Here is a 14,830-nt window from a genome sequence, read left to right on the forward strand (position 1 = left end):
GCGTCCTCATCATACTGCAGGACTCTAGAGTACCTTTACATTTGCAGACAATGCAGTTTGCCATACCCCCCCATTTTTTCTGTATTACTACAATCCAATAAACCCCCCATTATATAAGTGTCAAATATGTTGCATATACAGCATAGATGTGGTCATTTTCTGAATAGCACAAAGTGCTTTGTATCTCTGCCACTCATCTGAGTTTTAAAAGTGACATTTTCTTGCACACCTGCTTGCATCCTTTTGCTTCTCTCAGATTTTTTCAATGAGAAAGAATCAACACATTCATTTGGGAATTTGTTGATGTGGGTGCACGCAGAGAGGACTGCTTGGGCCCAATTCAGAGTGCTGGCTTTGACCTAGAAAGTCTTATGTGGCTCAGGGTCTCAATCCCTCAAGGACCACCTCTAACTAACCCAGACCATGCAATCATCATCTGATGCCCTTCTTTGTTTGCCCTCTACACAAGAGATCTGGAGGGTGGCAACAAGAGAACAGACCTTTTCAGTGGTGGCACCCTGCTTGTGGAATACCCTTCCTGGGGTGGTTTCCCTGATGCCGTTGTCATATAACCAAACAAAACCAATTTTTTAAAATATAAAAAAACACAGGTATTTGGGTTTAATATACCGGTATATATATATGTAGCCTTTTTGCATGGATGGGATATTCTAATGTAGATTCTGTTTGTTTGTTTGTTTTGCTTGTTTTAATGTAAGCATTTAATGAAGGCAGCCCTGTTTAGGGAAGTTTTTAATCTGTGACATTTTAATGTATTTTAATATTTGTTGGAAGCCGCCCAGAGTGGCTGGGGAAACCCAGCCAGATGGGCGGGTTACAAATAAATAATAATAATAATAATCACCATCATCATCATCATCATCATCATCATCATCATTATTATTATTTGGTTTTTGCTTAAAATATTTTAAGCTATAGCAAAAAAGGCAACTACTAAATTAAATGAATGAATATATAAATAAATAAATGGTAAAAATAAATGTTCATTGAGCATCTTTGGAATGAGGCCAACAGCAGATTTGCAGACAACTGGTTCACACAACTGCTCAAGGTATAATGTTAAAGTGAACCGGTTCTATCTACAAAGCTCCAGTTCCATATATGCATGTGTTAGCCCAGAATTTTGTTTCTTTTTCCTCTTTTAAGAGGAAGTTTAAGAAACCTTATTCAAATAATATGATACTCACAGGGAAATTTGTGGTCCTCTAGATTAGGATTTCCCAAATTTGGGTGTCCAGCTGTTTTTGCAGAACAACTCCCATCATCCCTAGCTAGCAGGAACAGTGGTCCAGGATGATGGGAATTGTAGTCCAAAAATAGCTGGATTCCCATGTTTGGGAAAACCTGCTCAATATGTTTGTTGGACCACAACTTCCTTTATCCCTGATGGATGGTCATGCTGACTGAGTCACAATATCTTGAAAAGGATATTGCAGTGCAGACAGACGTAAAGAAAATTATCAGGGGCCTGGAGTATCACAGCTATGAGGAATGGTTACAATGTTTTGAGCTATTAAGACTATTTAAACGGTGAATATGGGGAGATATGATTTATAAAAGTGTACATGGAACAGAGAAAGTAATTCTAGAAACTGAGTCACCCAATAAAGATGAATGGTGGGAAATTCAGGACAACAAAAGGAAAACACTTATTTCCACAGCACGTAGCTTAAGTCTGGAATTTGCTACTACAAGCTACAGTGATGTCCAAACTAATTACAGAAAAAGCTATTAATGGCTGAGGATGGCTATTTACTCTATACTAGTGTCAGGGGTGCCAGATATATGGGGCACAAGAGGCTCCAGCCCCCCCCCCCAAGTCCCAGTTGCCACTCAGGAGCCCAGAAGCTGGGTAGCTGCTGGGAAGAGGGAGGGCACCATCCACACGAACCGCACCCGCATGGCCCCCCCTGACTAGTGTATATCATCATGATCATCATTTATTTATTGTACCTTGTCCTTCTGACTGTGTTGCCCCAGCTTCTCTGGGTGGCTTCCAACAAAATATAAAGGGACAAAACAAAACATCAAACCATTAAAAGATTCCTGAAACAGGGCTGCCTTCATCTGTCTATGAAATGTCATATAATTATTTAACTTTTTGACATCTGATGAGAGGGCGTTCCACAGGGTAGGCACAACTACTGAGAAGGCCTGTTTCCCTGTAACTTCACTTCTCACAATGAGGGAACCACCAGAAGGCCCTCAGAGCTGGACCTCAGTGGGGCTGAACACTGGGGGTGGAAAACAGTTGCTAGGTTATATGAGTGCGAGAGTGCTATTGTGCTCATGTCCTGCTTGTGGGCTTCTCATGGGCACCTGGTTTGGCCACTGTTTTTATATGGAAGGAGGGAAGAGTCCTTGATTAGATAGACCAGCTATCTGGAGGTTCATGGGTTCTCTAATCCTGATATAGTATATGCAGATCTTTCATTTTATTCTCTCAGATAAGTGTCCATAGCATTGCAATTTAGTTAGTGTAAAGTACATGACCATTTTGTCACTTCTTTTACACTTGAATGCCAACATTAGTCACATTTGGTGACTAACCACATTTGGTGGCTAAACTCCAGTCAACCTTTGGACAAAGGAGTTATGTTAGATTGGTTTTGGACTTTATTGTTATTGTTGGATATGAACTGGTGGACGAAGGCATCTAACAATGCTATGCTTATTGGAAACAAAACAAGAGGTCTCTTTCCATTGCCACTTGATCTGACTTTGACTGCCACATAGAAAAACAATATGATGAGCCTCACAGCTTCACCTTCTTGCTTCTTTTCCATCCTTGTCTGGAGTGAAGAAGTATGCATCATGATCGGCACCTGTCACAAAGCCTGAGTTAAAGTTTATCTAATCGTTAATGCCTGAAAGCAGACCCCGTTCTACTTTCCTTGGAGAGTTGTTAAATCGGTGACTCCTTTCTGACCCTCTCTTTCAACTGTGAAAGGATGCAGAAAGGCTTGGTTTGACACCTCTCAAGAGTTCAAGTAGAGTCATGTGTTGCATTTTACCTTTATTTCTTGATATTGAAGTTAAAGAAGAAACTTTTTTGCAATAACTTTCAGGCAATGAAATTTTCAATTCCACACTGCAGCCTAATTGTTCTGAGACAGACTTTGCACTGCAACCTGATAGAGGGGAAAAAGTAGGTCCTCAGTAGGGCACAGAAAGAATGTATCTTTATATAAATGGTTAGAGTTTTAAAGAAGTTGAAGCAGACATGTTCACTGGCATTTACGTCAGCTTAGCAGTTGCTTACAAACTGCACGTTAAAGTATTTCGCTTTTCAAATTCATTTGTTTGTTCAGCATTAACAATCCAGAATAGCAGCCTTGCTGGTTCAGACCAAATGCCCATCTAGTCCAGCATTCTGTTCTCACAGTGGCCAACCAAATGTCTAGAGGAAGCAACTGATATTAACAGGCATACTGCCTCTGCTACTGCAGCTGCTATAGCAATCATTATTGATCTTCCAGGAATTAGTCTAATCACCTTTCAACACTACCCTGGTTGATGAACACCACCACATATTTGGGTAGGGAGCTTCATAGCTTATGGGCTTTGTTAAGAAGTTATTAGCTTGATCTGTCCCGATCACCTGTCATTTAGTTACACTGGGTAACCCCAAGTTTTCTAATAATGAGAGAGGATCTCCCTTTCCATTTCTCCATGTAAGTGAACCTTTGTTGCAATTTGGGTGTAGTTCTCATTGAGTTAATAAACCTTTCATGGAGCTGTTCGACAGGCTGCTGATTGGGAAGAAAACATAACAACATAAGAACCTGCTGAATCAGATCAATGGCCCATCTAGTATAACGTCCTGTTCTCACAGTGACCAACCAGTAGGAAGCCGGTAAGCAAGATCCAAGAACAAGAGCTCTCACCCCTTCTGTGGTATTCAGCAACTGGTGTTCAGAAACATTATTGCCTCCCAGCGGTGTAGCGAACCACTTTGCTGCCTGGGGCAGCAAAATTAAAGGCATCCCCCCTGGGGGGCAGTGTGCCGCTCGCTAGCGTGCACGCCTTAACATCACAGCACATGTGTCGTGATGTCATGACGTGTGCGCAGCCTCCTAAGTGGACTGCGCATGTGTGGATATGTGCAGTCCACCCAAGATGGCGGATGTGATCGGCCAGCGCCCCTTCCTACCAGCGCCACACTGTGCCGAGTTTTAAGACTGTAGCGCACGAACAGCAGCACAGACACTGTGCTGCTTTTCGCAGGTTGCAGTCTTTTAAAAGTTGTCGTGCCACCGGCGTCAATCGTGGGGGTGGGGCCCACCCCCAGAGTGTCACCCCCCCAGGGCGGTACCCCTGACAACGCTGCTTATGGCGAACAAGAGCAGAGCATGGAAACGCCGTTTACCTTCCTGCCGGAGTGGTACCTATTTATCTACTTGCACTTTGAAATGCTTTCAAACTGGTAGGTTGGCAGAAGCAGGGACCGAGCGACAGGAGCTCACCCAGTCGCAGGGATTCGAACCACCGACCTTGTGATCAGCAAGCCCTAGGCTCTGTGGTTTAGACCACAGTGCCACCTGTGTCCAGAATTTGTTTAGTCCTCTTTTAAAGTCATCTAGCCAAGTTGGTGGCCATTACTGCCTCCTGTGGGAACAAGTTCCAAAGCTTATCTATGTGCTATTATCTGTTATGAATCTTGCAACATTCAGCTTCATTGGATGTCTCTGAGTTCTAGTGTTTTGTGAAAGGGAGAAAAAACTTTTCTCTACCCATTTTATGCTATGCATAATTTTCTAAGATTCTATCATGCCACCTCTTGCATTTTCTCTAAACTAAAAAAGTCCCCAATGCTGCACCCTTTCTTCATAGGAGAGTCATTCCATCCCCATAATCATTTTGGTTGTCATTTTCTGAACGTTGACTGAATGCATCTGCATGCAAAATAAGAAAACAATGAAAGCTGAAAACCAGTGTATTAGAAAGAAGGGTGCTTACCTAGCCATCACTCTGTCATGTAGCTCCTGAGTGTAGAGCTTACTTCCCCTCATTCCATCACACAAGACAACTCTCCTCTTTTCTTAGGTTTAAGGTAGTACAGCCCAGATGGTTTTACCACACAAGTTAGAACTAGTTGTATGGGATGTGAAGGCCTTATCAAAATTCCCTAAAAAAATTCTGTACAGCATGTTATCTCCTCTCCATATTTATAGGAAAGTTTCATCTTAGCAGAAATCTTGTGGTTGCTTTATACTGTCTTGTTCAACAGATGGCCCATGCAACATCTCCTTGAACACCAGACAGTTCCTTTCCCCCTTCTGCTGCAACTGCAGCTGCCCATCTGGCTAGCACTTTGATTACATGTGGTTGACCTCTTTTTGAACACTGCACATCACAGTATCATTTGTTCTCACTTAGAACCAAAATGCTAAATGCAACTGCTGGTGATTCACCTTAAAATAAGTTGGCACTAGGATTTTAGGCCTGTGGATTTATTTATTTTTAATTTTAAACTAATTTATTGCTTTCACAGAAGCCTGTGGGTTTGAGATGGTTAGAACGCCACTGGAGAAATTTTGCTAATCTCCTAGAAGCTCTCTTTGCTTTCCTTTAGAACTTCTCAGATGTTTTTCTCAATAAGAAATATTCAAATTTTCCTTGCAGTTTCATTGTTCTGCAAGTGGAGCATCTGCATTGCATGAAAGAGACTGGATGTTCTCTTCCTGGTGTCTCATCTTCTAAAGGAGAAGGCAATGTGAGAGACACCTGGCTGAAGAGTCTCTTGTCAGTCAGAGTGAAGTGTTGATTATAGTGAAAGACAATGGCAAGTTCTTTGTGCATGAACTGGGAATGTTTCCATCAACACAGGGCTCCCAGTACAGCATCCCAGTATGATAACTTGTGGCAGCTAGAACAACAATGAGAGATGGTTGCAAAGCTCATTGTGCCACAAAGATTTCTTATGTTTTCCTTTCAAATGGAAGAAAGAGCTTTGCATGGTTTCCCCCTTGAACTGCTGTTGTTCATCATCTGCATTTTCACAGGCAAGTCGGCCTTTTGCACAGATGCCAGAATTTTTGCCATAGCAGGTGACGTCAGAGACTGCATCTCTCAATGATAGGTAAGTGTGGCAGAGAATCTTGTACAATATTCCCATAGCTCAAGGGTGGGAAGTTACTGCTGGACTCCAGCTCCCACCAGCCCCAACCACTGTGGCTAGTGGTGCAGAAAGAGGAGCTGTATTCCAGCACTATGTGAAGGAGCATAGGTTCCTCATCCCTCCTGTAGTTGGCCTTACTTCAATATTGTCTTTGTGCATGTGTTATTTGTGCAAGGGACAAGGAAATTTCAGCTGAGCAGTGAAAAAACTAAGGTGTTATAAAGAGACATCATCACTTTCTTGTCACAGTTGAGATAACCTTACATTAAAACTTTTTTAAAAATAATAATAATAATAATACACCTCTAGTCCTTTTCAGTCTTGTTATCAAAGTCAGTCTCCAGAGCAGATAACTTGAATCCTGCAAATCACCTACCCAGTATAACTTTCCCCCCACTGTAATATATCATCTGTCTCATCAGAAAAAGAGTACACAAAGGGAAACAATTACAATTGCAAATATCTGGTTGGTGATTGCATTATGTCCAGGAAATACACTGGTGATATTTTGACAGTGACTGGATGCCTAATTGAAGGGGGGCGGGAGCTGGTTTCTCCTCTTTCTGTGGATTCATATCTCATACCATCTTGGACTATATGTTGATACAGTGGTCTCAAGAAGACTGTTCAGATATTAGAATCTTTGTACACTGAATTATTGTTAGGAAATTGGATGTTGCAGTGTTTGGATAATTTTGGGGGGAGTTGGTTTAACTCATATTTTATGCAGTTGTCATGTATCTCCCCCCCCCCCACACACACACTTTATAGGTAATATGTTGCAGCATCCACTACAAAAGGGTTGCCATATTCCAAAGATCAAAACTCTGGACACATTCAAGGCACACACACCAACATTCTGCATCTCTGTTGCTCACCCCCTCCCTGACACTGACCTACACTTACCATATTCCGAAGAGCAAAGCGACACCAACAACAACAACAACAACAACAACAACAACAACAACAACAACAACAAATGAGAGGGAGGCTCACCCTGTTCCAACTGGAGGGGACAGTGGTGGGGGCAGCAGCTCCACAGTCTTCTCAGTGGCACCAGCTTGGCTCATGGTGTCTAGCAGTGGCATGTCTTGGGAGCTGGCGGGGAGGAAGCAGCAGCTGACGGAGGACGCAGAGCTTCCGGGGGTAAAGCGCAGCTGCACAGCTGATAGGGAAGAAGTGGCAGCGGTGGCTCCCAAGGGACAGAGGGGCACCAGACACTGGGCAGGCTCCAGCTGCCCATCCAGCTCCATGCTTCACACTTTGCACAGTCGCTTCTGCCTCCAGTCTCAGCACGGCTCCCAGGTGCTGTTCCCGCCACCAGGATCTCTTGTCAGAAGCCTCATGCTGCCACCTCCAGTGTTCCCAGCCTCACCACTCCTCACAGACTTCGGGCTCAGGGAGGCTGGAATGGAACAGGAAGGGGAAGCAGAAGTGGCGGCGGCAGCTTCCTTAGCATCTGCTGCCAGCCCAACCTGGGAAAGAGGCGTGCGGGCCTGGCAACCATGCTGGTGGTACATGGGCCTTGCACATGCTCACCTCCAGCCAAATCTACCACTTCTGCTTCCAAGGCACAGTGAAGTAAATAAATAAATAACCCTCCCAAAACATGGACATTTTCTATAAAATGGGGGGGGGGAATCCACCCGGATGGGCATGTTGGACCACCCAAAGAGGACATGTCCGGGGAAACCCAGACACATGGCAACCCAACACTACAAAACATTCTCCCCATGGAATATTCCTCACATTTCCTTGAGGCTGAGATACAAGGATGTCCATAAGAATTCTTCCTTCCTTGATATCAGTGCCGGATTTATGTATAAGCTAAACAAGCTATAGCTTAGGGGCCCACTCTCTTGGGGGCCCCAAAAAGATGTAAAGGAAAAAAACTGGATGCACATTTCCAAAATATAAGATAAAAAATAAAATAAAATAAAATAAAACCTACATACAGCAACAGTGTTTTGTGTTGTGTAGGCTCCTATGATGTGAGTAATGGGCCCTGCCTGCTAGCCTGCTCCCTCAAATATCACATATTTTGTTACGTGCAAATGGCTTTAGATACCTATTAGGTCCATAAATTACCATATAGCATATATTCAACACAAAAAAACAGCGACAATTTGTTGTTGACAAAGGACAGCTACATATAAAGGGCCCCATTACCTTCAGTAGCTTAGGGTCTCATCAAACCTAAATCCGGCCCTGCTTGATGTCAGCATAAAATCAACACTCTCCTTTTTGAAAACTGAGGGGAGGGGAGGGTTGGTTGATACTCAGTACTCTCTCCCCCCACCCCAAATACCATGAGTCCAGCATATGTTCATACAGAGAACATCCATGCATATCATTTCCACTTACATACACTCTTTCAGAAATTATGCTAACCACCCATAACAATTCTGCGCACTGCAGACATCAACTGTACACAAAGGTCCTAGAAATGTCTCATCAGTTTAGTTTAGTTTCTTTTTAAAATAAATTAATAGTTGGTATATTTGAGGAAGGGTCATAGTTCCCTGGTAGAACATCTGCCTTGGCTGCAGAAGGCCTCAGCTTCAATCTGCAGCATCTCTGTGTAGGACTGGAAGAGTCCTGGAAACCCACTGCCAGTCAGTGTAGAGTAGACTATACTGAGTTAGATGCAACAATGGCCTGACTCAATATAAGGCAGCTTACTATGTTCCTATTTCAGAAGATAGTGTTAGTATGGGTAGAAAGGCTTGATTTGGCTTAGGGTTTTCCCATTCCCTACTGTGGATTCATATTTCAGTGGACAGAAATAACCAATAATTACTTTCTAATTCACATGTCAAAGCTATACAAATATACCATTGTCTCTTTCCTGCAATAAGACTTGTGTTGTTATTTTTCCTTCACCAGCCAGGTCAGTGCACATACCACAGGTTTCATAAGTGCGCTCACTGAAAATGTCAGTATGAACAACAAATGGGAACAAACTTAGTTTCGAGCGTATCATGTATCAAACAGATATGGTCGTAAGAGAACCAGGACTGATTGTGGTTCCCTGCTGAATGTACTTGCAGGGGCAAATCTGCAAAATGATCTCATTGATAAATAAATATGACCTTTTTGTATTTGTCTTTCAAATTCAGGCCTGGTCCACACATGAACAAAATAACAAGGTGCTAGGGTGGAACCTGCCACCTCCAGCAGCAGCTGCTGGATCATTCATTTAAGCACTTTTCCATTGTTATTCCTTCATCTCAGAATACTCCTTATTAAGGCTACCTGACCACTTGTTTTCAGCATCTGAGTAAAAATACCTATATAATAAACATTGCACAAACATAAATTTAAAAATTCCTTCCAGTAGCACCTTAGAGACCAACTAAGTTTGTTCTGGGTACAAGCTTTTGTGTGCATGCGCACTTCTTCAGATACACTGAAACAGAAGTCACCAGACAAGGTGTATCTGAAGTGCGCATGCACACAAAAGCTTATACCCAGAACAAACTTTCCGTAGTTGGTCTCTAAGGTGCTACTGGACAATTATTTTTTAAAATTTATTTCGATTGCGTCAGACCAACATGACTACCTACCTGAATCTAGATTGCATAAACACGACCTCCTTCATATGATGATGATGATGATGATGATGATGATGATGATAAAAAAGAGGAAAGGTCTAGCTCAGTCTTTCTTGACTATGAAATGTTTTGAATTGTAAACATCAATATTATCTGGTCACTTGCCATCATGAGAGCAACAATTTAAAGTTTATGAAGGGCACCAGAATGAGGAAGGCTAATCCCTCTCTGAACTGTTAGTTTTTACTTTTGTGGTGGTGGTAATTTTACACAAGGAGACAGTTAAAAATGTGATTCTGCACACAGCTTAAAGTGGTATAGACCTATCATTATTAATGTTCTGAAACTCTTATGTTTTATTCTGTTGCATTTGCAGATCCTTAGTTCCATTTATGCATTACACTGCACATACCTGTAAGTCACATTTAGTTCAATGCATAGGATTGCATTGTAAGTGTCTTTTGGACCCATCCAAAACACTAGTGGCAAACTGAATTAATTTTGAGACAGGGAGGTCTTTGGAGTTTTGCCCAGATTCCGGAAGCAAGGACTTCACTACTGATTGCCATGCCCCTGCTAAATCAACTAGTTAAATTATGTGCAGTTAGTAAATCATCCTCTGAATTTTTAAAACGCCATTTTCATTAGCATTTGTAGCTTGATAATTAGCAGTGTACTATTTTTACAGAGCTACAAGCCTGGCTGATACAAGAGTGATAAGTGATAAGTTATCATTGCTCTGCTAACCCCCACACTCTCTGTGGGGCTGGCCTTGAGATTGGTTCGAAAGCTGTAGCTGGTTCAAAACATCCTACTCATTAGGGCAGGATGTTGCCAACATGTTGCCAGGCTGTTGGAAGCATTGCAATAGCTGCCAATTAACTAGGCTAAGTTCAAAGTGCTATTTAGGTGTGTGTGTATATTATTCTATGCAGCTTGGGACCAGGATACCTGGAAGAACAAGCAATCATTGTGCTTTGCAGGCAAGAGCCTCTTACAGGTACCATCTTACCAAGTGTGCAAGAGGACCATTCCACACAATGTAGCAAACAAAGCTTTAGTGTTGTTGCACCTACCACAATGTATCCCCTCCTCCTCCATAATATTAGACAGGCACCATCTCTGTTGTTTTTTTTTGGCACCTGCTTCTTCCCGGTCTGAGATCATTCCCAGTCTGCATCTCTATGGGATTGTTCTTAAGATGTTTTAAAGATCACCACCACCACCACCACCACCACCACCACCACCATCATCCATGTTCTTTCCTATTCTGGCTTCCTTTGGGAGGATGGATGGGGAATAAATTCAATAAATTAATAAGTGGACTTGGACTCTACCATAATAAACCTTCAGGTCCAAACATTGTCTGTGTTACTACAAATTCAAAATCTTGTCAGGGACTTGACCCATCTTTTTACCTTAGTTGGTATGTTGTAGGAAACTGCCCTGTGCCAGTTCAGACTTTATGTTCGTTTAGCCCACTAATCTGGATCTATAGGCAAATGGTGTAGCTCAGTGATATAACATCTGCTTTGCATGCAGAAGGCCCCAAGTTCAGTCCCTGACATCTCCAGGAAGTACTGGGAGAGACCCTGGTCTGAAATTGTGGGTAACTGCTACCAGTCAGTATAGACAATATTGAACTAGATGGACCAACGATCAGGCTCAGTAGAAGGTGACTTCCTATGCCCTAAGCTGTTAGCCCAGTGGAATGCATAAGTACCTTGTCTTGGCTACTCTTTGGGATTGTGGCAGTTCAACATGAACTGTAATGCAAGAAGCATGTGATCATTATTATTATTATACTGGCGTCAATAGGTGTTGGACCTTTGCATTTAGGCAACATCTCCTAATTGTGGGAAGGAGCAGGGGTGTGAGTCACAGCTGGGGTGAGGCAATGTACATTATGACATCCTCCAGCCTGCTGACTAATCTCTAATTTCTTCAATTAGTGAATTAAATACAAATTGTTTCAATATTCTGGGCATTAATGAAGAGGGAAGAAAATATTGTACAAATTCCTTTAAAAAAAATTAGAACTTCACTTCCTAACATATAAAATGGGATGAAGCCATAGGGTGCCTCCTGTAATTAGCACTGCCATGATTTGTATGAATTGCAAAGCCAAAGCCTCATTTCTCTCCCTTAAATGGTTTCTATTAATTCTCTGAATAAATGAAATTAGATGGGATAAAGGTATTGTCCTGCATTGATGCCTGGATGGAATGAAGCAGATTATAAAGGGACATGCGTGCCACTTCCTTGAGCAGAAAGAGGTTCCAGGGGGCTCTTGTTTCCTTTGGATGAAAGAGAGTGCTGGAGACATAAACTGTCTTTACAATATCTGCTTTATAGACAAGTTTAAAACGCTGAGTGCAAATGGGAACAAATGAACACTCCAGCAGTGCAGAAGACACCCCAGAAGACACCCCAGACAGGCTGCCTCTATCATTAGACAGAGAAAGGAGGATCGCAGGAATTCTCTCCCATGAGAGATAGCGATGGTCACAAATTTATGGAAGGTAAGGCCACCAGTGGTTACTAGCTGTGGTGGCTATGTCCTAACACCACTGCCAGAGACAACATGTTTCTGCTTACTTGCTGCCAGGAATCACAAGTAGGAGAGCCTGTTGCATTCAGGTCCTGCTGATGGGATACTCATAGTTTTGCCATGATCCTTGGCTAGATAGACCTTAGGCCTGAACCAGCACTGCTCTTATGTGATTGTGTTCTTTAGTCACATGCTCCCAAATCTAGCTTGCTCAAGCATAGTGGAGGATATTGTGTTGGAGTTGGAGTAAGCTTTGGGTTGGCTTTTGTATGTGGATTGTGGAGTGTGTGCGCGCGTGTGCGCGCGTACCATCTTGTCCTTCACCTCAGATAGCAAATCGCTCAGTCCTGCCCCTAAAGGGCAATTTGGGTAGACTGTAATGCTATACTCCCTGTTTCCAGCTAATTGGAAACCTTTGGAGCACTCTTTCACCTCCATCAATTCCAGCAGCAGAGTGGTATATTTCAGAGTCACCCTGGACATGATGATGAGGTAGCCTCACATATGTTATCAGTGTGTCAGCCCCATTCACATTAAACTGTGAACCTTAATTAATTATCAGGAGAGAATATTGGCAAAAAGAAGGCAAAAATTGGAACCTGAAACTGGGAGAATGAAAGGTGGGTTTTTTGGGGGGGGGGGTGCTTCTGGGTTTCATTGCTGAGGAAGGGAAATGGAGAATCCAATATAAAACAGTGCATGTCAGCCAAGGGATGGTATATTTCATGGGATGCATGAATCTGCATATTTCCAGTCCACCCACTTCCACATGTGTTAACTCATAATTCTGTTCCATCCCATTTTTGTGTTTGTGTTTGTGGGTTTTTTTTTTTTTTTTGGTGTTTTAACCTGACCTAAAATTCACACGTAAGTACCGGTAGGTTTTAAAATATGCATTTCTAAATGTATTTTTTTCTCAAAATACACATTTCTAATGATACTTTTTGTGAGCCAAGAATTTCATCAAACATTCAGGAAGTGTGAAAACCAGAGGATAACTTAGCACAGTTCTGCAGTTTTGTCTCGAAGATGCAGATCAGGTCAGTCCTTGTTGAAACTTGCAAATAATGAATTCCTCAAGCATGCCTAACAGCATGGGCTGACAATAAAGTACAGCATGGGGGACCTGATCATGATTACACATACACACAAACATTATATATTACTAGTGGTTTCAGCCCGTTAAAATAACGGGCGCTAGAACATATGTGGAGGGGGCTGCAGCAAAGTTTTTTTTTTTTAAGACAGGCATGGTACCTTCTCCCCAAATAGAAGAGCAGCCTTCCATTGGTTTTTATGCCCGTTAATATGAGTCAGTTTTTGCACATGGAATAAAATCAAACTGTATCTATTTAGAAAACGGTCTCTCCCCCCCCCAAGGTGAGCAGGTGCAGAGGAGAACGGGACTCCAGGCTGGAATGTGTAGAAGAGAGATGTGTTTGTTTGGACATGGGGGTCTCTTTCTGTCCTTCCCTCCTTTGCATAGACAGCCCCGCTTCGCCACCCACCCAGTCCAGCCAGTGACTCGGCTCCAGCAGGAGCGTCTCCCCAGCTAGCCAGCAGGGGGCAGGGCGAAGCCTCCCGGCGGGCCTACTCCAGGCACTGAGGTCCTCCCCCTCCCCCCTTTCCCTTTCCAGCTAGCCCTGCAAAGTCCAGGCTTCCAGAGGGAGGGGTTGCCCCCGAAGAGGAACTGGATGAGGATTGTGGGGCTCTTCTGGACCAAAGGCTCGCATATGCTGCAGTGTCTCTGTGGAAGGCACCTGAGTTCCAGTAGTAGTCCAGGTGGGCTGCTGGATCGCGCCCTCCCCATCTCTCCTGTCCCCCCTCCCACTCCTCTGCCCCCTCCCCTCCCCTGGTCGCTTCCCCTGGTGCTCCGGGCGGGGGTGGGACGTGGAGAGGTGCCGCTGGGCCGGGAGGAGACGGATGAACGGTGGCCACTTAGCCAGGAATATTTATAGGACTTGATCCCTGGAAAGGCGCGCAGCGGGAGGGCAGAGGAGCGCGCTCAGTGGCCGTCCCGGCGACCTCCGGGGCTACTGCTGCTTCGTTGCGCCCACACGGAGGAAGGGAAGCGGAGGAGTGGGCAGCCGCCGCCGCCACCGGGGGTCGACCTTGACCGGCCAAAAGGGGAAGCTTCGGCTGCTGGGGAGATGGGAGATCGCCACTTCCAGGACGTCCGCTTCTGGGGCTCCTCCGGGGACGGAGAGGCGGCAGAGCCAAGCGGCGCGGCTGGGCTTCCCTCCCTCCCCTTCCCCGTCTTGGGAACATGGAGAAGCCGCGGGGCGGGCTGCTCTGGGCCACTAGTCTTCGAGGCTCGGCTGTCAGCGGCGAGAGAGGCAGCGTGGCCTCCCTTATCGGCCTCCCCTCGTCCTCTGCAGCGCCACGTTCCGATTCAACTGCCCCGCTTCAACTGCCGACGCTGCTCGTGGCCCGATCTCTCTCCATACAATCCCTGTGTCCCTGGGGCACATGCGCAGTAGCGCAAACCCAGAGACACATGGACTGGACGCAGAGACACTTGCATTTTATATATATAGATTACAAATAGCAATATTTGTTCATGACAGGAGTTGTCTGAGTAGA

This window comes from Lacerta agilis, chromosome Z (assembly GCF_009819535.1).
Source record: "Lacerta agilis isolate rLacAgi1 chromosome Z, rLacAgi1.pri, whole genome shotgun sequence".
Classification (NCBI taxonomy): domain Eukaryota; kingdom Metazoa; phylum Chordata; class Lepidosauria; order Squamata; family Lacertidae; genus Lacerta; species Lacerta agilis.